The 26,113-nt window shown below is 45.8% G+C and overlaps 1 protein-coding gene across 2 annotated transcripts in view; it reads right to left on the reverse strand.

Moving 5' to 3' along the window:
* The window catches only part of Calcoco2 (calcium binding and coiled-coil domain 2), a 64,044-nt gene extending 38,690 nt beyond the window's left edge, over window positions 1-25,354 (reverse strand). The window contains exon 1 of one of the 2 annotated variants that reach the window (XM_045159589.1): window positions 25,267-25,354. The gene's annotated coding sequence lies outside the window, so the exon portion shown is untranslated. Of the gene's footprint in view, window positions 1-10,606; window positions 10,666-25,266 lie in introns of those variants that run through there. The other variant, XM_045159588.1, reaches the window with a different exon arrangement.
* Window positions 25,355-26,113: the final 759 nt, after the last annotated feature.

The following is a 26,113-nucleotide window of genomic DNA, read 5'->3' on the forward strand; positions in this document are numbered from 1 at the left end:
GACTCCCCAGAACCCATGTAAACCAGATGCACATGGTGCTGCATGTTTCTGGAGTTCATTTGGAGGCCCTGGTGTGTCCATATTCACCACCCCCCTGCCTCAATGAATAAGTAAAAATAAAAAAGTTGTCTTATAACCTTCACAACTTGCTACAGTATGTATGTACATGCACACCATACACAAACACATATACGTAAACCACAAAAAAAAAAAAAAATACAAAATAGCCAGGCGTGCATGCCTTTAATCCCAGCACTTGGGAGGCAGAGGTAGGAGGATCATCATGAGTTCAAGGCCACCCTGAGACTACATAGTGAATTCCAGGTCAACCTGGGCCAGAGTGAGACTCTACCCCGAAAAACAAAAGCAAAACAACAACAAGAAAAAAAAAATGCAAAATAGCTGGGTGTGATGACGCATGTCTTTAGTCCCAGCACTCAGGAGGCTGAGGCAGGAGGATCACCGTGAGTTCAAGGCTAGCTTGCAGCAGCTCAAGGACCTGCTGCACCCATTCTTTCTCTCTGTGTTTGCCAATAAATAAATATTTAAATAAAAAAAGGTGGGAAACTGGGTAAAAACACATAAAAGAAACAGGCTATCTTTAAAAAAAATATTTTATTATTTATTTGACAGAGAAGGAAGGAGAGAGAGAGGTACAGAGAGAATGGGCGCCAGGGCCTCCAACCACTGCAAACAAACTCCAGATGCATGCGCCCCCTTGTGCATCTGGCTAACGTGGGTCCTGGGGAATCCAACCTGGGTCCTTTGGCATTGGAGGCAAACGTGTTAACTGCTAAGCCATCCCTCCAGCCCAGAAGCAGGCTATTTTTAAAATTGCTGTCATCTGATACTTCCTGTTCTTCCAACAAGTCATAGGGACTGTCTTTTAACATTTTAACAAGTGCGTGCTGATCTAACATTGAGTCTGATTTTCAACCCAGGGTTTTACCAGGAAATGGAAAATACTCCAAAGCTGTCCATATGCAAATGCTGCATGATACGTTACAAGTTCAGCCACTGGAATGTGCGGGAAGATTATTTACATAAGCACGCCCACAGTTCAAATAGGTAAGTAAGTACAATAACGAAAAGAGAATCACCACAGCTCTTACAGCCCTGCCCCACCTATTTCCTGATCTTTCTTTGAAGTGAGTCCAGCCAGGCCTCCTCTTCTAGCTTCCCAGAAGTCAGTCTGTTTTTCATAGAGAAGGCAAGTGGACTTCGGGACACTGAATTGCCTATTCTTGGGATTAAACAACAGAACCAAGGAATCACTGGTTTTTGGGTTTGTGACAGTCTAGTCACATCCTGAACCTCAAACCTCAGAGTCACTTTATTTTGTTTTGTTTTTGAACCTAGTGCCTTTAACCATTGAGAAATCTCTCCAGCAGCCCCCCTCTCTCTTTTTCAGTGTGTGAGTGGTATGTGTGTGTGTGTGTGTGTGTGTGTGTGTGTGTGTGATATGTACAGTTAACCTCCTAGTGCAATGCCAATTCTAGGTATGACTAGTTCAGCTGGCATGGCTGGTTTAAGTGGCAAGGTGCAAAAAAAAAAAAAAAAGGCAAAAGTTTGATTTAAGAACCGCATCATGGGCTAGAGAGATTGCTCAGTGGTTAAAGGTGCTTGCTTGCAAAGCCTGACAGCCTGGGTCTGGTTCCCTAGTACCCACATAAAGCCAGATGCACAAAGTGGCACATATATCTGGAGCTCATTTTGCATTTGGTACTAGGTCCTGGCATGCCCAGCTCACTCACTGTGTCTCTCTGCTTGCAAATAAATTTAAAGACATGTTTTTAGCTAGGTGTGGTGGTGCATGCCTTTAATCCCAGCACTCTGGAGGCAGAGGTAGGAAGATTGCCAAAAGTTCAAGGCCACCCTGAGATACATAGTGAATTCCAGGTCAGCCTGGGCTAGAGCAAAACCTACCTCAAAAAAGCAAAAAAGTTTTTTTTTGTTTGTTTGTTTTTTAAAGAACTCCATCATGGGCTGGCGAGATGGTTTCAGTGGTTAAAGGTGTTGGCTTGTAATGCCTGTCAGGCCAGGGTTCAATTCCTCATTTCTCATGTAAAGCTAGATGCACAAAGTGGTATAAGTGTTTGGAGTTCGTTTGCAGTGACGGAGGCCCTTGTGTGCACTCTTGCCCTTTCAATCTCTCTCTCTCCTCTCCTTGTAAATACATAAGTAAAATATTTAATAAAAGGGAGGTGCTGGAGTGATGTCTTAGTGGTTAAGGAGCTTGCCTGTGAAGCCTAAGGACCCAGGTTCAATTCCCCAGTACCCATATAAGCTAGATGTACAAAGTGGCACATGTGTCTGGATTTAATTTGCAGTGGCTAGAGGTCCTGGTGTATGTCTGTTCTCTCTCCAATAAATAAAATGTTTAAAAAAGTCGGAGGGGGGGGGATATATATATACCAGGTATGGTGGCACATGCCTTTAATCCCAGTACTTGGGAGGCAGAAGTAGGAGGATGGTTGTTTGAGTTCAAGGCCAGTCTGAGACTACATGGTGAATTCCAGGTCAGCCTGGGCTAGAGCAAGACCCTACCTCAAAAAACAAAAAAAAACAAAACAAAAGGCTGAGTACATGAAAGTTCCAATTTTAAAGATCTCACCATATTCCTAATACAACTCACAGGGTACCCTATGAGCCTCTGGGTTTCTCCAGTCAACCATCTTGAAACAGAGGTTGAAACCACCTTACAAGGTTGGGGAAGGGGCAGAAGAGGCAAGCAGAGAACAGCAATGTTTCCCCGTCTCTCTTTTGATGAAGCTCAAGACAGAATGGGCCATGGGCAAACCTCGGGTGTAGCCACACCACCTTGCACTAGGTCAGTGAGAAAGTACTCCAAGGTTTTTTTGTTTGCTTGTTGTTTTTTTTTTTTTTTTTTTCCTGGAGGGCACAGATCTGTTGATTTCTAAGATCAATGATCCTAAACTGGGCATGGTGACCTGTGGTCCCAGTACTTGGTAGGCCCGAGGAAAGAGGACTGTCCTGAGTTTGAGGCTGGTCTACACAGTGAGTTCCAGGCCCTTGGCTACATAGCAAGAAAGACCCTATCTCAAAAAAAAAAAAAAAAAAATCAAGATCGTGATACTTAAAAGCCTTCTCTATCTGGGTGTGGTAGTTTATGCCTCTAATTCCAGCACTTGGGAGACTGAGGTAGGAAGATCACAGTGAGTTGTACATTCCAAGCTAGCCTGGGCTACAGAGTTCCAGGTCAGCCTGGGCAAGAATGAAATCCTGACACACACACACACACACACACACACACACACACACACAAAGCCTTTCCTTCCTCCAAGTGATAAACTCCCCTGGGAAAAATGGGCTCCAACAATGACCTGGGAAATTATCTTTAACAAAGCAGTTTAGAAATGAGTGTGTGTATGGCAGTAAGGGAGTATGGAAAGAAAACAGGAATAATTTGAGCATCATTTTCCCTTTCCTTGAACCATCTTGCTGCAGAAACTCTCTATCATCCACTCTAATTCTGGCATAATTCATAGAGGCCAGGAAGAGTAAAGAAATATAATTAAAGCAGAAGTTCACTTCAGAAGCTCAGAGAGCTACTGAGTCATGAAAAGATAGTGGAGCGTATTAGGTTCTTTATAAATTGTGGACTGGTATTTATTCTATTTAATTTCTTACTCCTTCCTCCAAATCCTAGGCTGGTCACCTAAGAAGGGACTAGGGGGCTGGAGGGATGGCTTAGCAGTTAAGGCATTTGCCTGCAAAGCTAAAGGACCCAGGTTCGGTTCCCCAGGATCCATGTTAGCCAGCTGCACAAGGGGGTGCACGTGTCTGGAGTTAGTTTGCAGTGGCTGTAGGCCCTGGCATGCCCATTCCCTCCTTCTCTCTTTCTCTGTCAAATAAATAAAAATAAATCTTTTTTTAAAAAGGGACCAGGAAAAACAAATGAGGGTATTGTGTGTGCGTTCATGTGGAAGTCAGAGGGCAACTTTGGGTGTCTTTCCTCACACACTATCCACCTTTTTTGAGAGGGTCTTTCATTGGCCTGGACCTCATTTAATTAGGCTAGTATAGATGGCAAGTGAGCTGCCTCCCCAGTGCTGGGATTACAAGAGCATGCTGCTGCAAAACCATCAAGAAGCCTGGTGTGGTGGCCTGTGCCTGTGATCTCAGCACTGGGAGGTGAGGCAGGAGGATCCATTCAAGGTCATCTTCAGCCTACATAGTGAATTCAAGGCCAGCCTGGGCTACATGAGACTGTGTCTCAATCAACAAACAAGGGCTGGGGAAGTAGCTGGTTAAAGGTGTCTGCTTGAAAACCTTGCTGGCCCAGGTCCAATTCCCCAGTACCTACATAAAGCCAAGTGCAAAAAGTGGCACATGCCTCTAGAGTTCCTCTGCAGTAGCAAGGGGTCCTGGTACACATGCACATACGTGCAAATAAAATAATAATAATATATATATTTTTATTTTTATTAGCATTTTCCATGATTATAAAAAAATATCCCATGGTAATTCCCTCCCTCCTCCCCCACACTTTCCCCTTTGAAATTCCATTCTCCATCATATTACCTCCCCATCTCAATCATTGTACTTACATATATACAATATCAATCTATTAAATAATAATATTTTTTAAGAAACTGCCAAGGGGCTGGAGAGATGGCTCAGCAGTTAAGGTGCTTGCTTGCAAAGCCTAACGACTGGGCTCAGTTCCCCCAGTACCCATGCACAAAGTAGCATATGCATCTGGAGTTTGTTTACAGTGGCTAGAGGCTCTGGTGTGCCCATTCTCTTTCTCTCCTTATAAATAAATAATACTTATTAAAAAAATCAAGGGCTAGAGAAATGGCTCAGGGCTTAAAGGTGCTTTCTTGCAAGCAAAGCCTGAAAGTCCCATAGCACAGGTTCAATTCCCCAGTAACCATGTAGAGACAGGTGGACAAAGTGGTGCATGCATTTGGATTATATTTGCGGTGTCAGGAGGCCCTGGTATACCCATATTCACTTTCTGCTTCTTTCTCTGTTTCTCTCTCAAATAAATGAAAAAAAAAATCAATCATGGGAAAATAATGTAGATTCTACAAACTGTAAGAGGCTCTTTATTCAGACTCTGACTGTAGTTATTATTCCTCCCCTCCCCACCCCCAACAGTTTCCAAAAGGATTAGGACCCTCAAGGGAGCTGACAATAATGAGAATGTATTTTAAAATAAGTCCTCTGAACTGGCTCTTAGATCCTAAGAAAACCTGACATATTTTCATCTAATGAGCTTTTTAGGTTTAATATACTACTCCCAAGACTGTTCCACGAGGGCATAGATCCTCTTATCCCGAAGCAAGGCAACAACAGCCAGTTGTCTCTTTCTGAGTGAATCTACAAACTTTGCTGATATCCTTGCAGCAGAAGAAGTTTGACGTTGCAGACATTAGCATTACGTCCCAGTGGGTACGTGCTTCAAGAGAAAGAGCGACAGGGGTGTGCTTGCTCACTCGTGAGGCATGGGAAGACTGCGGGAAGTCTGAAGCCAGCCTGTTCTACATCAAATGTCAAATGTCAGCCAGAGCTAAATATCCAGACCCTTCCTCAAAGAGAGAGAGAAAGAGCCCAATAAAGATTAGTTCACAAAAAGAAATCAAATTCTCCCAAATCTTACAGTATTACAAATCAATTTTTTTTTGTTTTCTTTCGAGGCAGGGTCTTGCTCTAGACCAGGCTGACCTGGAATTCACTATGTAGTCTCAGGCTGGCCTCAAATTCACAGTGATCCTCCTACCTCTGCCTCTTGAATGCTGTGATTAAAGGCATGAGCCATGACCATGCCTGGCTGCAAATCAATTCTTTTTTATTTATTTTATTTATTTGAGAGAGAGAGAGAGAGAGGAAGAGAGAGAGGGAGAGAGAGAGAGGGAGAATGGGCACGCCTGGCCCCCAGCCACTGCAAATGAACTCCAGATACATGCACCACCTTGTGCATCTGGCTTACGTGGATCCTGGGAAACTGAACCTCCGTCCTTTGGCTTCATAGGCAAATGCCTAAACTGCTAAGCTATCTCTCTACCCTGCAAATCAATTCTTAATGTGTGTGTGTGTGTGTGTGTGTGTGTTATACATGTATGTATGCTCATGCCTTCCAGCCTGGGATCAATTCCCCAGCACCCATGTAAAAAGTGGCACAAGCATCTAGCAGCAAGAGACCCTGGCACACCCATAAATACACACACACATGCAAATAAATAAAAATATTTAGGCTGGAGAGATGGCTCGGTGGCTAGCTACTTACCTGTATGTTCACATATGTCAGCGGGCACATGTGGTGTGCATATGCATGTGGAAGCCAGAGGTCTTTCTCAATGGCTCACCTTATTTTTTTTCAGACAGGGAACCTAGAACTCTCCATTTATCTAGAAGAGGTAGCCAGCAAGCTCCAGGAATCCTGTCTCCACTTCCCCAGCACTGAGTGCACTTTCCACTGCATCTGACTTTTTTATTGTTTGGTGTTTTATTTTTTAAGGCAGAGCCTCACTCTAGCCTAGGTTGGCCTGGAATTCACTATGTAGTCTCAAGGTGGCCTTGAACTCACGGCGATCCTCCTGCCTCCCAAGTGCTAAGACTAAAAGGGTGTGCCACTGCTCCTTGGCTTGCACCTGGCTTTTATGTGGGTGTTGGGGACCCACACTCAAGTCCTCATGCTTGCATGACAAGCACTTTCCTGACTGATGTATCTCTCTAGCCCTAAGGTTCTTAATTTGGGAAAAGTAAAGAAAAAAAAAAATAAAAAGACTAGTAAAAGTCAAAACCATGAACAAAAATTTAAAAAGTCAAACCTGTAAGACGATATAAGAAAGACTGAGAGCAGGTTCAGTATGGAGACACTCAAATTTCTCTTGGGGGACAGCCACAAACACATCTATGTCCTAACAAAACCCACATTTACTTCTTTCATTCTGTTTACTTTACTCTCTATAAGAAGCAATTAGGGCTGGAGAGATGACTTAGTGGTTAAGGTGCTTGCCTGCAAAGCCTTAAGGATCCAGGTTTGACTCCCTGGGACCCATGTAAGCCAGATGCACAAGGTGGCACATGCATCTGGAGTTCATTTGCAGTGGTTAGAGACCCTGGTGTGCCTATTTTTTCTCTCTGTATGCCTCTTTCTCTTTCTCACTCTAATAAATAAAAAAAAAATTTTTAAAGAAGCAATTAGCAGGCTGGAGAGATGGCTTAGTGGTTAAGCACTTGCCTGTGAAGCCTAAGGACCCCGGTTTGAGGCTCGGTTCCCCAGGTCCCACGTTAGCCAGATGCACAAGGGGGCGCACGCGTCTGGAGTTCGTTTGCAGAGGCTGGAAGCCCTGGCGCGCCCATTTTCTCTCTCTCCCTCTATCTGTCTTTCTCTCTGTGTCTGTCACTCTCAAATAAATAAATTAAAAAAAATTAAAAAAAAGAAGCAATTAGCCAAATGGATGAACTGATTTGAACTCCTCCCTGGCCTTGCCATTACATATAATAATACTTAGTAAATAATAATAATAATATTTAGTGAATACTGTGAATAGATAGCACTACTATGTAGATGGTCCTGAGAAAGTTGGCAAAACTAAAACTAAAATCACTGCTCCTTATTATTAAGACACTCACTGAGGCCATCCTGACACTACATAATGAATTCCAGGTCAGCCTGGACTAGAGTGAACCCCTACCTCAAAAAGATAATAAGCATAATTGATATATAGTTAATTGACTTAACTTTTTTTTCCATCTATGACCCCTTTTCATTACAATTTGGGTATGTAAGGATACAAAGCAAATATTTTACTACTAATAAATTTATTTTAAAACAAACAACAACAACAAAAAAGACACTCACTCAAGCCAGATTTACAAAGCTCATTCTAATTCCTTTTCTGAAATGTTTTAGTTTCTAAGGAAAAAAAAAATCCCTAGAGGTCTCTTTAAAAATATATTTTTTTATTTGCAAGCCGAGAGATAAAGGGCAGGGTCTCTAGCCACTGCAAACAAACTCTAGATGCATGTGCCCCTTTATTGTATCTGGCTACCGAACCTGGGTTGTCAAGCTTTGCAGGCAAGCGCCTTAATGGCTGAGTCATCTCTGGAGGTCTCCACCCCCACCCGAGTTCTTGAAGATGACTGAACAACTTTTTGAATTGGCTGTCCAGCTTGTTTTCAGCAAGTAGTCATCCCACATAGCAGAGCTGTACTAGGGGAGCACGGAATCGTTCTGTGAAGTGCAGACACCAGAAAAAACCATGCAAGGCTTACCGAGTCTATTCATCCACAGTGACAGTGTTTAAGGGGACCACGGTACCTGGGCTCCTGCCTTAGTTCTACCATTACTTAGGCTCAAGTCTTGGCCAAGTCACGCTAGCTCCTGTTAGGCCTCTGGAAAACGCATGGCTCTGGCTAGAAAATCTCTAAGGGCCATTCCAGCTCTAATGATGATCCTAAGTGAAGGAAATGGAAGTCAAAGTTCATGTTAACTGGGTTTTTGTCTAAGAAAATAAAAACACATGAAATATCAGTCAGGGACTGGAGACATGGCTTAGTGGGTAAGGCGCTTGCCTGTGAAGCCAAAGGGCTCATGTTTGACTCTCCAGGTCCCACGTAAGCCAGACGCTCAATGTGACACAAGCATGCAAAGTCACATGTGAGCACAAGGTGATGCACACGTCTGGAGTTTGGATGCAATGGCCGGAGGCCCTGGCATGTCAATTCTCTCTCTCTCTGATAAAAATAATTTTAAAAAGGTAAAAAAAAAAAGAGAGAGAGAGAGAAAGAAAGAAAGAGATATCAGTCAGTGCAACCAATTTTTGTTTTTTGATTTTTGTTTTTCAAGGTAAGGGTCTCATTCTAGCTCAGGCTGACCTGGAATTCACTGTGTATTCTCAGGGTGGCCTCGAACTCACGGCAATCCTCCTACCTCTGCTTCCCGAGTACTGGGATTAAAGGTGTGCGCCACGACATCCGGCTTGTCTCTCTCTCTTTTTTTTTTTTTTATCAATAAAATACTTTTAATGTGTTTGTTTTTTGAGACAGGGCCTCACTCTGTAGCTCAGGCTGACCTCAAACTTTCCATTCTTCGGCCTCAGCCTGTCCAGAGTGCTGGGACGACAGGAATCCACCAGCACATGCAGCAGACAGAATACCCTACTCGTTAGTGCCAGGTAACTTAGGATGATGGACGTGCTTTTCAAGGCCCTTTCCATCCCACAGCTCTCACGCCTGCTAATGGGTAGAGTTTCAAAGGCTCCTGAAAATACCCGAGAAAGGATGCCACCTAGGTATTCCTGATCATACATGCTACATGTTACAAAAGCCCACTGTAGCCAGGTGTTGTGGCACAGGCCATCAATCCTAGCACTCGGGAGGCAGAGGTAGGAGGATTGCCGTGAGTTTGAGTTTAAGGTCAGCCAGAGACTACATACTGAATTCCTGGTCAGCCTGGGTTACAGTGAGACCCTACCTGGAAAAACCAACCAACCAGCCAACAAAAATTGTATAAAGTCTTTTGTTATGTGTGTCCACTCCCCATGTGCATGGGCACCCACACTGTGGCCAGAGGAGGATGTCCCATGTCCTTTCTTCTTATCTCCCTAGACAGACAGTGTCTCTCATCAAATCTCGAGGTTTTTGGTTTTGTTGTGTGCCCCAGAGAGCCTCCTGCCTCAGCTCTCCCCAGTGCCAGGGTTACAGGCAAGCAGAACATATACAACATTCAAATTATTCTTCCTGGCTCCAACCAGAGCCATTTGTTGGTTTGCATCTGGAGAAAAGAATCCAAATGACAGAACAACAACAACAAAAATTAACACTCCTTTAATCCCAGCACGTGGGGGGGGGGGTGTGTGTGGAAAAATAGGAAGATCACTGTTAGTTTGAGGCCACCCTGAGACTACACAGTGAGCTCCAGGTCAGCCTGGGCTAGAGCACGACCCTACCTTGACAAACCAAAAGCAAACAGACAAGTTAACATGTCATTTCGAGTTGAAATCATATCTGTGTGGGACCCCTGCACCCCGCACTACGTTGGGGGTGGGGGAGGCAATGGCCGATCAACTGTACAGGTGCAGGTCCACTGGCTGCCTAGGACATGCAAAAAATTTCAGGATGCGAATGAAAGGCGCTTCAGGATTCAACTTTTTCTCCTGGAGGAGGAAACTGGCCTAAAGAGAAAGTAAGTGGCCCGGGGTGACGCGGCAGGGCCCTCCAGCGCCGGGAAGCACGGGCGACCCTGAGGACACACAGGAGGAGGACCGGTGACTCCAAACCCCCACGATCGTGGGGTGGGGGGAGCAAGCATGACCCCAAGACATGTTGGGGACGACGACACCACCACCCTGGCTCCGGTCAGCGGGCTCTCTCGGGCTCCAGGAGCCTCCCAGCTGCCGGGAACGCCGCAGCCCTGCCCTCCGCAGAAGAGAAGCGGCCCGAGAGCCTCCCGAGCCCCGGAACACAGAGCGGGGTCCCCAGGAGGTCACTAACTCCCTCGAAAGTGGACTTAGGTGAGCGCCGAAACCGGCCGAAGCTTTATCCGTCCAGGGCCCTTCCGCCAGAGCTACAAGTGTCGATTTGGGGAACCCCGGAGACCCAAGTGACCCCCCTCACTGCAGGAACTCACCAGGGACAGCGGCCAGCAGCGGCACGACGGCTACCAGCGACCGGGCGGGGACGGGGCGGGGGCGTGGCTAAGGGCCCGAGGGGGCGCCCCAACAGCCAGACCACGCCCCTTACAGCGCAAGGGTCGGAAGCCCCGCCTCCGCCGTGAGGCCCGCTGGGACTTGTAGTACCGGGTGTCCGGTTGTGGGGTGGGGGTCAGTGGCTGGGTTTGGCTTTGTCCTCTGCAACAAGCTGTTTACTCTCTCTCTCTCTCTCTCTCTCTCTCTCTCTCTCTCTCTCTATATATATATATATATATATATATATATATATATATATATATGTATATATATGTATATATATATATGTATATATATGTGTGTGTGTGTGTGTGTGTGATTTTATTTATTTATTTATTTTGGAGAAAGAGAGGGAGAGAGCGAGAGAGAGAGCGAGAGAGAGAGAATGGACGCGCCAGAGCTTCAGCCATTGCAAAAGAACTCCAGACACATGCGCCCTCTTGTGCAGCTGACTTACATGGGTCCTGGGGACTCGAACTTGGGTCCTTTGGCTTTGCAGGCAAACGCCTTAACTGCTAAGCCATCCCTCCAGCCCTACTTTTAAAAAAAATTTTTTTTTTATTATTTGAAAAAAGAGCGAATGGGTGCGCCAGAGTCTCTGGTCACTGCAAATGAACTGGAATTTCAGATGTGTGCACCATTTTGTACATGGAGCTTTACGTGGGTGCTGGGGAACTCAGGCCATCATGCTTTATAAGCTGAGCCATCTCCGGCACATACTTTCTTTTTTATTTTTTTTAACCTCTCACCCTCTGAAGATTACCCCACTATGGCATAAAAATAGTTATGTGTCCAAACTAATTTCCTTCCTTCCTTCCTTCCTTTTTCCTTTGCTTTCCTTTTTTCTATCTTTCACTTTCTTTATTTGAGAGAAAGAGAGGCAGATAGAGAGAATGGGCCACCAGGGCCTTCAGCAAATGCCTTAACTGCTAAGCAATCTCTCTAGCCCCTCCCCTTTTTTAAAAAAATATTTTATTTACTTATTGGAGAGAGAGAAAGAGGCAGATACAGAGACAGAATGGACAGCCAGGGCCTCCAGCCACTGCAAACAAACTCCAGACCCATGAGCCACCTTGTGCATCTGGCTTATGTGGGTCCTGAGGAATCAAACCTAGGTCCTTTGGCTTTTCAGGCAAGTGCCTTAACTGCTAAGTAATCTTTCCAGACCTCTTTTTTTTTTGTTGTTTTTTTTTTTGGAAGTAGGGTCTTTCTCTAGCCCAGGCTGATCTAGAACTCATCACATGGTCTCAGACTGGCTTCAAACTCACAGTGATCCTTCTACCTCTGCTTCTTAACCTTTATTTCTTCCAGAACTGAGAAAGCACCATACGCTTGAATGGGCATTAAACATTTATCTTAGTATATGCTTTCTGCCTTCTCATGGGCAGGAGCTCTTCATACCCTGTTCTCTTAATCTATAAAGTCTCTCTACCCCCTCTTTTATTAGAGAGAGAAAGAGAGAGACAGAATTGGCACGCCAGGGCCTCAGCCACTGAAATCAAACTCCAGATGCTTGCACCACCTACTGCACATGTGTGAACTTGAGCTTGCTTCACCTTTGTGCATCCGGCTTAGCTAGGATCTGGAGAGAGATTGAACATGGATCCTTAGGCTTCACAGGCAAGCATCTTAACGGCTGAGCCATCTCTCCAGCCTTAAAACTATTTTTTTCTTTATTTTTTGAATTTTTTTTGAGTTAGGGTCTCACTCTAGCCCAGGCTGACCTAGAATTCACTATGGAGTCTCAGGGTGGCCTCGAACTCACAGCGATCCTCCTACCTCTGCCTCCCAAGTGCTGGGATTAAAGGCATGCGCCACCACGCCCAGCGGGCCTTAAAACTTTTTTAAAAAAAATTTTATTATTTGAGAGAGAGGGAAGGGGGGGGGGAGAGAATGGGCATTCCAGGGCCTCCAGACACTGCAAACAAACTTAAGAATAATATGTCAAATTATACATCTGGCTTTATGTGGGTACTGGGGAAATCAAATCTGTGTCCCTAGGCTTTGCAGACAAGCACCTTAACCACTGAGACATCTCTCCAACCCTTTATAAACTTTAAAAACAAAATAAAAAGTTTATCTCGCCAGGCATGATGGTGCATGCCTTTAGTCCCAGCACTCGGGAGGCAGAGGTAGGAGGATTGCCATGATTTCAAGGCCACTCCTGAGACTCCATAGTGAATTCCAGGTCAGCCTGGGCTAGAGTGAGACCCTACTTCAAAACAACAACAAAGTTTATCTTATTTCTTATGCTTCCACAAAGCACTCCATACACTAACAAGCCCTGAAGATGAGACTCTGACATTTAATCATGCCTCTCAAAAGCAGTAAGTCATGGTGGCACCTACCTGTAATCCTAACATTTGGGAGAAGGAGGCAGAAAGATCAGAAAAGTTCAAGGTTCATACTCAGTTATGTAGTGAATTCCAAGCCAGCCAGCACTGCATGAAAAAAAAAAAATATATATATATATGTATATATCATACATCACAGCTGTCCCCAAATAAAACCCAGAAACATTGCAGAGTCTCCTAGTTTCTGGTTTTTTTTTTTCACTCACCTTTTTTTAAAAATTTTTATTTATTTATTTGAGAGCAACAGACAGACACAGAGAGAAAGAGGGAGGGAGGGAAGGAGAGAGAGAGAGAGAATGGGTGTCCCAGGGCCTCCAGGCACTGCAAACGAACTCCAGATGCATGTTTCCCCTTGTGCATCTGGCTTATGTGGGTCCTGGGAAATCGAACCTGGGTCCTTTGGCTTTGCAGACAAATGCCTTAACTGTTAAGCCATCTCTCCAGCCCTCACCTTTTTTTTTTTTTTTTTTAGTTTTTCAAGGTGGGTCTCACTCTAGCCCAGGCTGACCTGGAATTCACTATGTAATCTCAGGATGGCATTGAACTCACAATGCGCCTCCTACCTCTGCCTCCCAAGTACTGGGATTAAAGGTGTGTGCCACCATGACCGAGCATGGTTTTTGTTTTTTTGTTTTTTCGTTTTTTGAGACAGGTTCAAGACTATGCTGCTCAGACCAGCTGACTTTAACTTGCAATAAATTGCCTTGGCATCTGGAATGCTGGGATTACAGGATTGCACCACCACAGGCAAAACTTCTCAAAGGCCAGGAAAAGGCCTCTTGAGAGAGCTTCTTTAGCAGTGAGGACAGAATAGACCCGAGTGTCATTTCTTTCTTTCTTTTTTGTTTATTTTATTTATTTATTTGAGAGCTACAGACAAAGAGGCAGAAAGAGAGAGAGAGAGAGAGAGAGAGAATGGATGCACCAGGGCTTCCAGCCACTGCAAACGAACTCCAGACGTGTGCGCCCCTTGTGCATCTGGCTAACGTGGCTCCTGGGGAATTGAGCCTTGAACCGGGGTCCTTAGGCTTCACAGGCAAGCGCTTAACCACTAAGCCATCTCTCCAGCCCCCGAGTATCGTTTCTGTCTCTATACCATCTTCTTACAAAAGTGCCAGCTAACCTCCCAATCTCTCTTAGTTCCTATTAGGGAGACCCCTCCCCATAGAGGGTCACTCTGAGCCAGCTTGACCAGACCCCAGAGCAGTCAAGTGACCTTAATGCCTGGACCAGGGCCCTTGCCCCAGGCCTTTGACTGCTGAGCCATCTTTCCCACTCCCAACTTTTCCATTTTAAACTCTGTGTATGAGGACAAACGCCCTGCAAGTCTGGATCTGTAGCCTCCTCCATTATTTTTAGAGGGAATAGGTTCCAAGAACGCTTAGATAGTACCTGCCAAACCATATATGCATCATGCTTTTTCCTATACAAACCTATAATAAAGCTTAATTTATTAATTAGGCACAGTAAAATTAACAACAATAACTAACAATAAAACCAGAAAGTGGGCCAGGTGTGGTAGTGCATGCCTTTAATCCCAGCACCCGGGAGGCAGAGGTAGGTGGATCACTGTGAGTTCTGAGACTATATAGTAAGTTCTAGATAAGCCAGGGCTAGAGTGAGACCCTACCTCAAAAAACAAAAACAAGGGCTGGAGAGATGGCTTAGCGGTTAAGCGCTTGCCTGTGAAGCCTAAGGATCCCAGTTTGAGGCTCGGTTCCCCAGGACCCACGTTAGCCAGATGCACAAGGGGCGCACGCATCTGGAGTTCGTTTGCAGTGGCTGAAGGCCCTGGCGTGCCCGTTCTCAATCTCTCTCTCTCTGTCTCTTTCTCTCTCTCTGTCACTCTCAAATAAATAAATAAAAAAATGAACAAAAAATTAAAAAAAAAACAAATAAACAAAAAACCAGAAAGTGGGCTGGAGAGATGGCTAAGTGGTTAAGCGCTTGCCTGTGAAGCCTAAGGACCCTGGTTCGAGGCTCGGTTCCCCAGGACCCACATTAACCAGATGCACAAAGGGGCGCACACGTCTGGAGTTCATTTGCAGTGGCTGGAAGCCCTGGCATGCCCATTCTCTCTCTCTCTCTCTTCCTCTTTCTCTGTCTGTCGCTCTCAAATAAATAAAAATAAAAACAAAATATTTAATAAAAAAACAGAAAGTGGGTGTGGTGGCACACACCTGTCATCTCAGCAATCAGGAAGTGGAGGCAGGAGGATCAACAATTCAAGGTCATCCCAACTACATTGCAACTTTGAGACCAGCCTGAGCTACAAGAGATCCTGTCTTAAGAAAACAAAAAGGGGGCTGGAGAGATGGTTCAGTGGTTAAGGCACTTGCCTGTGAAGCCTAGGGACCCTGGTTCGATTCCCCAGTATTCATGTAAGCCAGATACACAAGGTGGCACATGTGTCTGGAGTTTGTTTACAGTGGTTAGAGGCTCTGGAATGCCCATTCTTTCTCTCTCAAATAAATAAATAAATATTTTTTTTTAATTGGATATTTTATTTATGAGAGAGAGAGACAGAGAGAGAATGGGGGGTGCTAAGTCCTCTAGCCACTGCAAATAAACTCCAGATGCATGCACCACCTTGTACACATGGCTTACAAGGGTACTGGGAAATTGAACCTGGATCTTTAGGCTTCGCAGGCAAGCACCTTAACTGCTAAACCGTCTCTCCAGTCCAAATATTTTTAAAATTTTTTTTAAAAAAAGGTGCTGGAGAGATGGCTCAGCATTTCAAGTTGCTTGTCTATAAAGCCTGACAGCCTGGGCTCAATTCCCCAGTACCCAAGAAAAAACAGATGCAGAAAGTGGACCATGCATCTGGAATTCATCTGTGGCCCTGGTGTACCCCCCCACCCTCTGTCATTGCTGGCAAATAAGTAAAAATGTTTAAAAAAAAAAAAGAAGTCTGGGAGATGGCTCTTTGGCTCAAGGCACTTGCATACAGAGTCTGACAGTCTGGTTTAATTCCCCAGTACCCACACACCTCTGGAGTTCTTTTTGCAGGCGCAAGAGGCTCTCGCTTGCCCACATATTTTTTCTCTCTCTCTTTCTCTGCTTGCAAATAAATTTAAAAAATTTTAATAAAATAAAAGTATTAGGGCCAAATGTGGCGGCTCATGCTTATACTCCCAGAATTCAGGAGGCTGAGGCAGAAGGATTGCCATGAGTTTGAGGCCAGCCTGGGCTACAGATGGTTAAGCCTAGACTAGAATGAAACCTTGACTGGAGAAAAAAAAAAAAAAAAGGCATTGGGAATTGAAACCGAAACTAGTTATACTTCTCTGGGTTGCTTTGTACATTCACACGGCAACTATTTCAGGAAATGTGTTCCGGAAGTTAAAAATGCAAATAAATTGACTGTCCACCAGGAACTTCCTAAAAGAATCCTCACTAGAAAGCATCTGCTGACATGGTCTGTGCTCCAGGCTCTTAAGACCCCTGGCTGCAAAATACTCGCTACGATGTCTTCACGAAGGCTAAGTGCTGTATCATCATCTTCAACGCTAGTGATCATTCCACCTGCATTAAAGAAGGCCCCCAAGGCCAAACTCAGTCAAACGTCTGTACTTTCTCTTCCCCACTCTGAGCAGCTGCCACACTCGGTGCTGTACGTAATGTAATAATTTTGTCACACAGGGCATGGTGGCATCGCCTGTAGTCCCGGCAACTGGGGAGGCTGAAGAGGGACGATCCTTTGAGTTCTCCGAGCCATTCTGAACAACATACCAAGATCCTCTTTTTTTTTTTTTTTCCAAGGTAGGGTCTCGCCCTAGCTCATGCTGACCTGGAATTCACTATGTAGTCTCAGGCTGGCCTCCGCCTCATGGCAATCCTCCTGCCTCTGCCTCCCAAGTGCTGGGACTAAAGGGGTGCACCACAGTGCCCAGCCCCTCCTTTTTTTTTTTTTTTTCTTTAAGCCCAGGCTGACCTCAAACACCTAATCCTCCCACCTCTGCATCTTTACATCTTTAGTAATAGCTACTAGCATACACCACCACATCTGGCGCATGATTCTATTCTAAAAGCAAACAGAAAAAAAAAGATACAAAAATTCCTTAATTTAGCTGGGTGTGGTGGCGCATGCATTTAATCCCAGCACTCGGGAGGCAGAGGTAGGGGGATTGCCGTGAGTTCGAGGCCACCCTGAGAGTACATAGTTAATTCCAGATCAGCCTGGACCAGAGTGAGACCCTACTCGAAAAACCAAAAAAAAAAAAAAAAAAAAAAAAAAATCCTTAGCTTTGTCTTATCAACAAGTCATTTTAAGACCAGGCTTGGCGGTGCAAGACTTTAATCCCAGCACTCAGGAGGTAGAGGTAGGAGGATTGCTGTGAGTTTGAGGCCAGTCTGAAACTAGAGTGATCACGTTCCAGGCTCACCTGGGCTAGAGTGAGACCCGGCCTCAACAGCAACAGCAACAGCAACAAAATCATTTTGGAGCTCAGTGAGTGACTCAAACCTATAATTCTAGCACTTAGGAGGCTAGAATGGGAGAATCCTCATGAATTTAATGCTTGCCTGAGATTTGTGCTGAGAGCTCTAGGGTCAGAGTGAGAACCTGCCAGAGAGAGGGAGAGGGAGAGAGGGAGAGAGAGGGAGAGTGCTATGATAATATAATCTTGGGGCTGGGGTGTAGTTCAGTGTCAGAGTGCTCCTGGAGTGCTGAGGGTAAAGTCTGAAGCTTTGAACATATTAAGCAAGCCTTCTACCCCCGGGCTACGTCCCCCGCCAAAATGTACTTTGATTTTCCCTACGTTACAGATAACAAAAGTAGGGCTCAGAGATATACAAGCTGGACTTTTGTCAGATTCCGGGTTATGCAGAAGAGGACTTAGAAATGTTTTTGTGTGCAAGGTTTTACAATTTAAAAAATATTTTAAAAATATTTTTTTTTATTTATTTGAGAGAAAGAGGTAGACAGAGAGAGAGAGAGAGAATGGGCACGCCAGGGCCTCCAGCCATTGCAAACGAACTCCAGATGTGTGCGCCCTCTTGTGCCATGTATGGCTTACATGGGTCCTGGGAAACTGAACTTGGATCCTTTGGCTTTGCAGGCAAATGTCTTAACTGCTAAGCCATCTCTTCAGCCCAGTATTTTTATTTATTTATTTGCAAGATGGGTGGAGGAGAGGAAGAGAGAGCAGGAATAAGCATGGGTGTGCCAGGGCCTCTTGTTACTGCAACTGAATGCTAGATGCATGTGCCACTGTGTGTGTCTGGCTTTACATGGGTACTGGGGAATTGAACCTAGGGTGTCAGGCTTTGCAAGCAAGTGCCTTTAACTACTGAACCATTTCTTCAGCCTTGGCTCTATACCCATCCATGAACAGCTCTTTTCTTTTTTTTTTTAATTAATTTTTTTTGTTTATTTTCATTTATTTATTTGGGAGCAACAGACAGAGAGAGAAAGAGGCAGATATATAGAGAGAATGGGAGTGCCAGGGCCTCCAGCCACTGCAAATGAACTCCAGAGTCCAGACGCATGCGCCCCCTTGTGCATCTGGCTAAAGTGGGTCCTGGGAAATGGATCCTCGAGCCGGGATCCTTAGGCTTCACAGGCAAGTGGTTAACTGCTAAGCCATCTCTCCAGCCCAACAGCTCTTTTCTTGGAAAATTGTTTCCTCTAGCAGGTGAAGGAAGATGAGACAGACAAGTGGGCAACATAAAAATAAAAGCCTGTGGTGGTGAATGCCTTTAATCCCAGGCAGAGGTAGGAGGATCACTGGGAGTTGGGGGCCAGCCTGTAACTACAGAGAGAGCTCCAGGTCAGCGTGGGCTAGAGTGCGACCCTACCTGGAGGTGGTAACCAAAAAAAAAGTCTGTGGTGTGCAAAATTTAGAAACCTTGCCTCTCTCACTCTCTTCTTTTAATCCATCCATAGCTATGTTTACCAAGACTTTGGCCCAGGAAGCAAAAGGCTTCTAGGATGGTTCAGGGAACAGAACCAGGATCTCTCTTTTTGTAACTACTTAAAAGAATCCTGGAGCTGAGAAAAGAGCCAGCATGTCAACTGCTTAGCAAACAAACTTCTGAAGGTTTTATTGTTTCACTATTTATTGAGTCAGGTGGGTGCCTTAGGGACAAACAACAGTGAAAAGAAGTCACCTACTTTCCAACTTGGGCCCCTGTTTTTTTTTTTTTTTTGTCTTTTATTTTTTTTCTGTCTGACACACTCTTGTCTCTGGAAGCTCAGAGGAGGAGATATATATATATATACACATATATCTTCTTATAATATTAGGCATATTTTTATAATTTTATTGATTTATTTGCAAACAAAGAGAGAATGGGTACAGCAGGGCCTCCAATCGCTGCAAATCTCAGACTCCAGACAAGATGCGCCATCTTGTGCATCTGTGTGTGGGTTGAGGATCTAACTTAAGTCCTTATGCTTGTGAGGTGAGCACTTTCCTGACTGAGCTGTTGCCCCAGCCCTCTTTCTTTCTCCCTTTTTTCTATTCTTTCCCTTCTTATTTTTTTTTTATTTTTATTTATTTATTTGAGAGCGACAGAGAGAAGGAAGGGGAAAGAGAGAGAGAGAGAGAATGGGCACACCAGGGCTTCCAGCCACTGCAAACGAGCTCCAGACATATGTGTCCCCTTGTGCATCTGGCTAACCTGGGTCCTGGGGAATTGAGCCTCGAACCAGGGTCCTTAGGCTTCACAGGCAAGCGCTTAACTGCTAAGCCATCTCTCCAGCCCTTCTTTCTTCCTCTCTTTCTTCTTTCCTTTTTTCTTCTCTCTCTTACCTTAAAAACCACACACACACACACACACATATATATGGTTACATTTATATTTGAGAGAGAGGGAGAGAAGAGTGTATTGATATGCAAACGTCTCTTGCCACTGCAAACTCCAGATGTATATATGCACCACTTTGTGTATCTTGCTTTTCGTGGGATCCGGGGAATCAAACCCAGTCCACAGCCTTTGTAAGCAAGTACCTCTAACTACTGAGCCATCTTCTCAGCCCTCACCTCAATTAAACAAACAAACAAGAAACAAAAACAGCCAGTTAGGGTGGCACTCGCCTTTAATCCCAGCACTTGGAAGGCAAAGGTAGGAGAATTCACTCTGAGTTTGAGGCCACCCTGAAACTACATTGTGAATTCGGTGAGATCTCTGAGTTCCAGGTTAGTTTGAGACTACGTAGTGAGTTCCAGGTCAGCCTGGGCTAGAGTGAGACCCTACCTCAAAAAACAAAACAACAACAACAGCAAAATGCTATTTGTGTGTCCAAGCCAAAGTCACTTGCCACTGCAAGTGAGTGTCCACCTGGCTTTACACAGGTGGCTGGGGGGAGGGGGTGAAAAAAGCAAGTTTCTTTAACCATCAAGCCATTTCTCCAGCCCAGTTGTTATTTATTTATGAGAGAGAGACAGAGACAGAGAGAGAGAGAGAGAGAGAGACTGAGAACATGGGCATGCTGGGGCCTCTTGCCTCTGTAAATGAACTCCAAATGCATGCACCCACCACTTTGTGTATCTGGCTTTACATGGGTACTGTGGGTACTGGGGAATCGAACCCAAGCTGCCAGACTTTGTGAGCACCTTTAACCACTGAGCCATCTCCTCAGCCCCAGTTTAGTTTTGTTTTGTTTTTGGTTTTTCAAGGTAGGGTCTTGCTCTATCCCAGCCTGACCTGGAATTCACTACGTAGTCTCAACCTAACCTTGAACTCACAGTGATCCTCCTAGTGCTGGGATTTAAAGGTGTGCGCCACCATGGGCAACCAGCTTTTTTTTTTTTTTAAGTATAGATTTATTTATTTATTGGTACTAGGTATTGAACCTAAGGCCTCAGTCATGGTAGGCAAATACTCTACCACTGAGCTATATCCCCAGCCTTTGTTGCTTGCTCGTTTGTTTGAGAAAGGGTCTCCCTGTGTATCCTAGGCTGGCCCAGAAATTGATATGTAATCCAGGCTCGGAGCTCTTGATCCTCCTGCTCTTGGTCTCTGGGATGTTGGTTTCACAGGCCTGAGACACCACCCCCAGCTGGTTTTTCCTGCTCTGGTTTGCCTAGCACAAATCACTGATATTCTCTGATTTCCTGGCTGCCACTCTCTGGCCCTGAGGACACGCTTGACAGTGGAAGCCTGCTTTGGCCTGTCTTGGGGGCAGGTCACCCTGTGTGCTCCTGTCACCACCCCTGAGAGGACACAGCACCAGGCTCTGGCCCCTTAGCCCCCCTTGTAGCCAGTGCTTTCATAAATATTCAGTTGTCAGGGGTTTTAATGGAAACCCTCTAGAAGCAGTAAATCTTGGCTGCTCGCTCATTTCCATCACAATATCACTCCAGAGGGACACGCCAGAGCGTGGTGGAGCAGATTGGTGGAACACAGGGGAAAGAAAAGGATGGGCTGGGGGAGGAGAGCCTAGCTGAGACAGTTGGAAACATCTGCCGGGTGGCCAGTTGATGATGGTCACCTGGGCCTTTAGGACACTGGGGGGGGGGGCCTAGGCCACCTGCCGGGAAGAGGACTAGATGGCCAGAGGTTTCTGGAAGAGCAGCAAATGGGCTGTTGATTTTTTACATTGGTCCCTCTATTCACTCCAGAGCAAATATATAAACATCAGATCACAGGCTGCCAGGATCCTGGGGCTAAGCTAGGGTTTGCCTCTAGCCTCCTGTCTGTGTAGATCAGCAGGTGAAAAAGCAGCTGTTTCCTGTGTTGCAAAGAATTTAAGTTGTTAACTCAGCAGTGAGTAACTCCTATATAGCTATGGATAAAGATTTACATATTAGCTTTATGAGGAAAAGTGCTTTAGTTGCTTCAAGACAGAAATTTCTAAAAATAAATCCTTCCTAACCTTAAAAAAAGGACACATGGAGGGCTGGAGATGTGGCTCAATGTTTAAAAGGACTTGCTTTTGCAAAATCTCTTGGCTTGGATTGTTCTGGGGTTCAATTACCCAGTACTGACATAAAGCCAGATGCACAAAGTGTCATGTGTGTCTGGAGTTCAGTTTTCAGTGATTAGCAGCCCTGGTGCAGCCACAGTCAGTCTCTCCTTCAAATAAATAAATAAACAAGCAAACATTTATTTATTTGACAGAAAGAAAGAGGGGGAGAGAGAGAGAAAGAATGGGTGCACCAGAGCCTCCAGCCACTGCAAACGAACTCCAGACATGTGTGCCCCCTTGTATATCTGGCTAATGTGGGTCCTGGGGAATTGAACCTGGGTCCTTTGGCTTTGCAAGCAAGCACCTTAACCACTAAGCCATCCCTCTAGCCCACTAAAAGTATTTTTAAAAAGATAATATGGAGGGGCTGGAAAGATGGCTCAGCAGTTAAGATGCTTGCCTGCAAAGCCTAATGACTCAGGTTCAATTCCTCAGTACCCATATGAAGCTAGATGCAAAAGGTGGTACACGTGTCTGGAGTTCATTTGCAGTGGCTAGAGGCCCTGGCACACCCAATCTCTCTCTCTCTCCTTGTAATACACATACAGGTTTTATATATATAGGTTATATATATATTTAGGTTTTTCAAGGTAAGGTCTCACTCTAGCCCAGGCTGACCTAGAATTCACTATGGAGTCTTAGGGTGGCCTCAAACTCATGGTGATCCTTCTACCTCTGCCTCCTGAGTGCTGGGATTAAAGGCATGTGCCACCATGCCTGGCTAATAAAATATTTTTTAAAAAAGATATGTGGAAATTTCTCATGAGGCTGTTGGCACCTTATTTTTCACTGCTAGGGATTAAACCCCATGTATACTAGGCAAACACTGTACCATTGAGTCACACCCCTATTTGGATCATGTTTTTAAGAGTCCAAGAAGAAAGTCTCTGATAGCAACACTTTTCCCATAAAGGGCTTGTGGCTGCTGGTTTATTCAGATAAGGGGAATTCTGATAAAAAATTTTCTTGTGTATTTGCTGTTGCTCAAATGTTTTCACTTTGAAGAAATCTTTGTATTATATCGGTGGGATTTTGCTTGGTTTGGGTGTTCTTCTTTCTTTCTTTCTTTTTGGTTTTTTTGAGGTAGGGTCTCACTCTGGCCCAGGCTGACCTGGAATTCACTATGTAGTCTCAGGGTGGCCTTGAACTCACAGCAATCCTCTTACCTCTGCCTCCCGAGTGCTGGGATTAAAGGCGTGCACCACCATGCCTGGCTAAATATTTTTTTAATATTTTATTTTTATCTATGTATGTATGTATGTATGTATGTATTTAAAACAGAGGGAAAGAGAGAGAAGGAGAGAATGGGCACACTAGGGCCTCTAGCCACTGCAAAGGAACTCCAGATGCAAGTGCCTGGGTCTTTAGGTTTCACAGGTACGCGCCTTAACCACTAATCCATCTCTCCAGCCCTGGTTTCTTTCTTTTCTTTCTTTTCTTTCCTTCCTTCCTTCCTTCCTTCCTTCCTTCCTTCCTTCCTTCCTTCCTTCCTTCCTTTCTTTCTTTCTTTCTTTCTTTCTTTCTTTCTTTCTTTCTTTCTTTCTTTTTTGAGACAGGTTACCCTTCGTATCCCAGTTTGACCTGAAACTCACTACTGTAGCTCAAGCTGGCCTCAAACTTGGTCGATAATTTACCTATATCCCCCCGCCAACTTTCCCCTTAAAGAGTAACATGAGGCCCAGGACACACTCACAGGCAAAATGTCCCCAATAAATCTAATAAAATCTAATAAAAGTTTCCTGGATTAGCATTGACAGGTTCTGCATCTGGCATGCGCTTCTCCCTGCCTCTTCCCTTGACCCCGAGAAGAGGCTCTTCTCTCCTTTACGTCTCCCTTCAGGTGACCCGCAAAGCTCAGAAGACAGACATGAGCCATTGTCTTATACCTTGAGACCAATCTTCTCCACAGGCATAGTCACCTTTCAGTGACATCGAGTTAAGATAGATAGGCATTAACACCTCAAGGCAGTCAGGGGGTGAGGGTGAATTACAAATTAGACCATTACCAGCCAGTTGTGTAGCCCAAGGACAAAAAAAGAAAAGAAAAAAGAAATGGGCTGGGAAGATGGCTTAGCGGTTAAGGCGCTTGCCTGCGAAGCCTAAGGACCCATGTTTCACTATCCCGATCCCATGTAAGCCAGATGCAGAGGTGAGGCAAGCCCAAGGTCGCACATGCCCACTAGGTGGCGCAAGCACCTGGAGTCGGATTGCAGTGGCTGAGGCCCTGGTGTGCTAATTCTTTCTCTAAAATAAAATAAAGTAAGTAAGTAAAGGGAACTGACTCAGTCAATAACTTGCAGAAGAAGTAAAACCATCTGGGGGAGAGAACGGACAAAGCGCCGCCAATCCCGTGGACAGAGGACCCATTAATGTACAAGCAGCTTCTCCACCCGGCTCCTCGTTGGTCTGGCTGGTGATGCGCACAGAGAAAAGTCACTCTGCCTGGAGAGATGGCTTTGCCCTGAAGGTTCTCCTTGCAAAGCCTAAAGACCAGGTTCGATTCCTCAGCGCCCACGTAAGCCAGGTGCACAAGTGAGCTGTGTATTTTTGGATCAGCTTGTACCAACAGGCCTGAGATCCATCTCAACCCACTGCTCTTCCACCCGACCTCCGAAATGTCCCCTCCTCCTTCCAGGACCTTAGAGCCTAAGTTCGCGAGCCAGACCTTCAGACTGCGCCTGCGTCATGCGCCTGGCAGGTGGACCCTGGTTGGTGGTGGGGGGCTGGGAGTGGGGTGATACCGTGGTGGGGGGGGCGGGGCACCAGGGGGCGGGGCCAGGCGGGAGGCTCGCGGTCTCGGGGCGTTCTCCCGCGTCTCCCGGGGCAACCACGGCGGTGCTTCCCTTTGCGGGCGCCTGGCGGTTAATTACATTCGAGGGGGGGGGCGCATGGCCGTCTGTTTCGGGGGGCCAATCGAAGGCCTGGGAGGTCCTATATGCAAATATGAGGGCCGGGCGGACCGGAGGTTAGTCGGGGCGCGAGTGGGGTGGGGGGGCGGGCGGTGTGGCAGCCAATGGGAGCTCGCCTCCTTGCTCCCGGGGGGAGCCGGTCCGCGGGTGTGGCTGCGAGCCCTACGGTCGTCGAACCGGGCCAGAGCCGGGGCGGTAGGAAGCGCGGGTAAGAACGCTCCCGAGCTCGGTGTCTCTGCCCTGAAAACCTGTCCCCACACACCCCGTCTTCCCTCTTCCCTCCTCCTCCACCCCCCTGCTCCGCTGCCCTCCGCTGATGCTCGAGCGCCTCTCCAGCCCTTGGGTAAACGCTGGTGTCCTGCCCATCCTCCCGGCGACACTTGGGATCAGTCCCTTAAATACCGAAGATCGGAGACACCTACCGCTGTTCACTTCTGTCTTCCTCATCAGGAGTCCATCCTTTTAGTATTTTTCTTCCTTTGACTGGAGAAACCTTCCAGAAAGAAGACCACTCCCCCGGCACCCTTCCCCACTTGTTTTAAAACGCTCTGGATAACTCTGTGTAGAGGATGCCTCCACCGCCTCCTTTCCATTTTCTCCCCCTTCTCCCTTTCCCTCTCTGAAGTGGGGAGCTAACGTTCATCAAGCACTGGTATGTGCCTGGCACTCCTGAAAGTTACTTAATATTTACACCAGTCCTACCACCACCGTCTTGACTTCGTGGTGCTGAGGAGAAAACCCAGGGTTTTGGGCAAGCACGCTTAACACCGAGCCCCACACCACTCCCTATAGTCTCACTTTATAATATAGCGCTCATTTCCAACCAAACACTGCTTTGAGAGCATTAGAAATATTAGCTCTGGGAGGGGAAGAAGGCTCAGTGGAGGAATCCTTTGCCTTGAAGTCCTGAGTACCTGGGTTCAGATCTCCAGAACCCGTATAAAGCTGGATGCTGTAGCTGTGTCTGTAATCCCAGTATACCTAGTAAATATAGTATTTATTTTCCTGGTTTTTTGAGGTAGGGTCTCATTCTAGTCCAGGCTGACCTGGAATTCACTATGTAGTCTCAGGGTGACCTCACGGTGATCCTCCTACCTCTGCCTCCTGAGTGCTGGGATTAAAGGTGTGTGTCACCACGCCCAGCTAGATATAGTATTTAAAAATATTTTTATTTATTTATTTGCAAGCAGAGAAAGATAGAAGAGACAGAGAGAAAGGGCCTGCCGGGGCTTCCAGCCATTGCAAATGAATCCAGATGCACGAGTCACT

Source organism: Jaculus jaculus, chromosome 9, assembly GCF_020740685.1.
Source record: "Jaculus jaculus isolate mJacJac1 chromosome 9, mJacJac1.mat.Y.cur, whole genome shotgun sequence".
NCBI classification, from domain to species: domain Eukaryota; kingdom Metazoa; phylum Chordata; class Mammalia; order Rodentia; family Dipodidae; genus Jaculus; species Jaculus jaculus.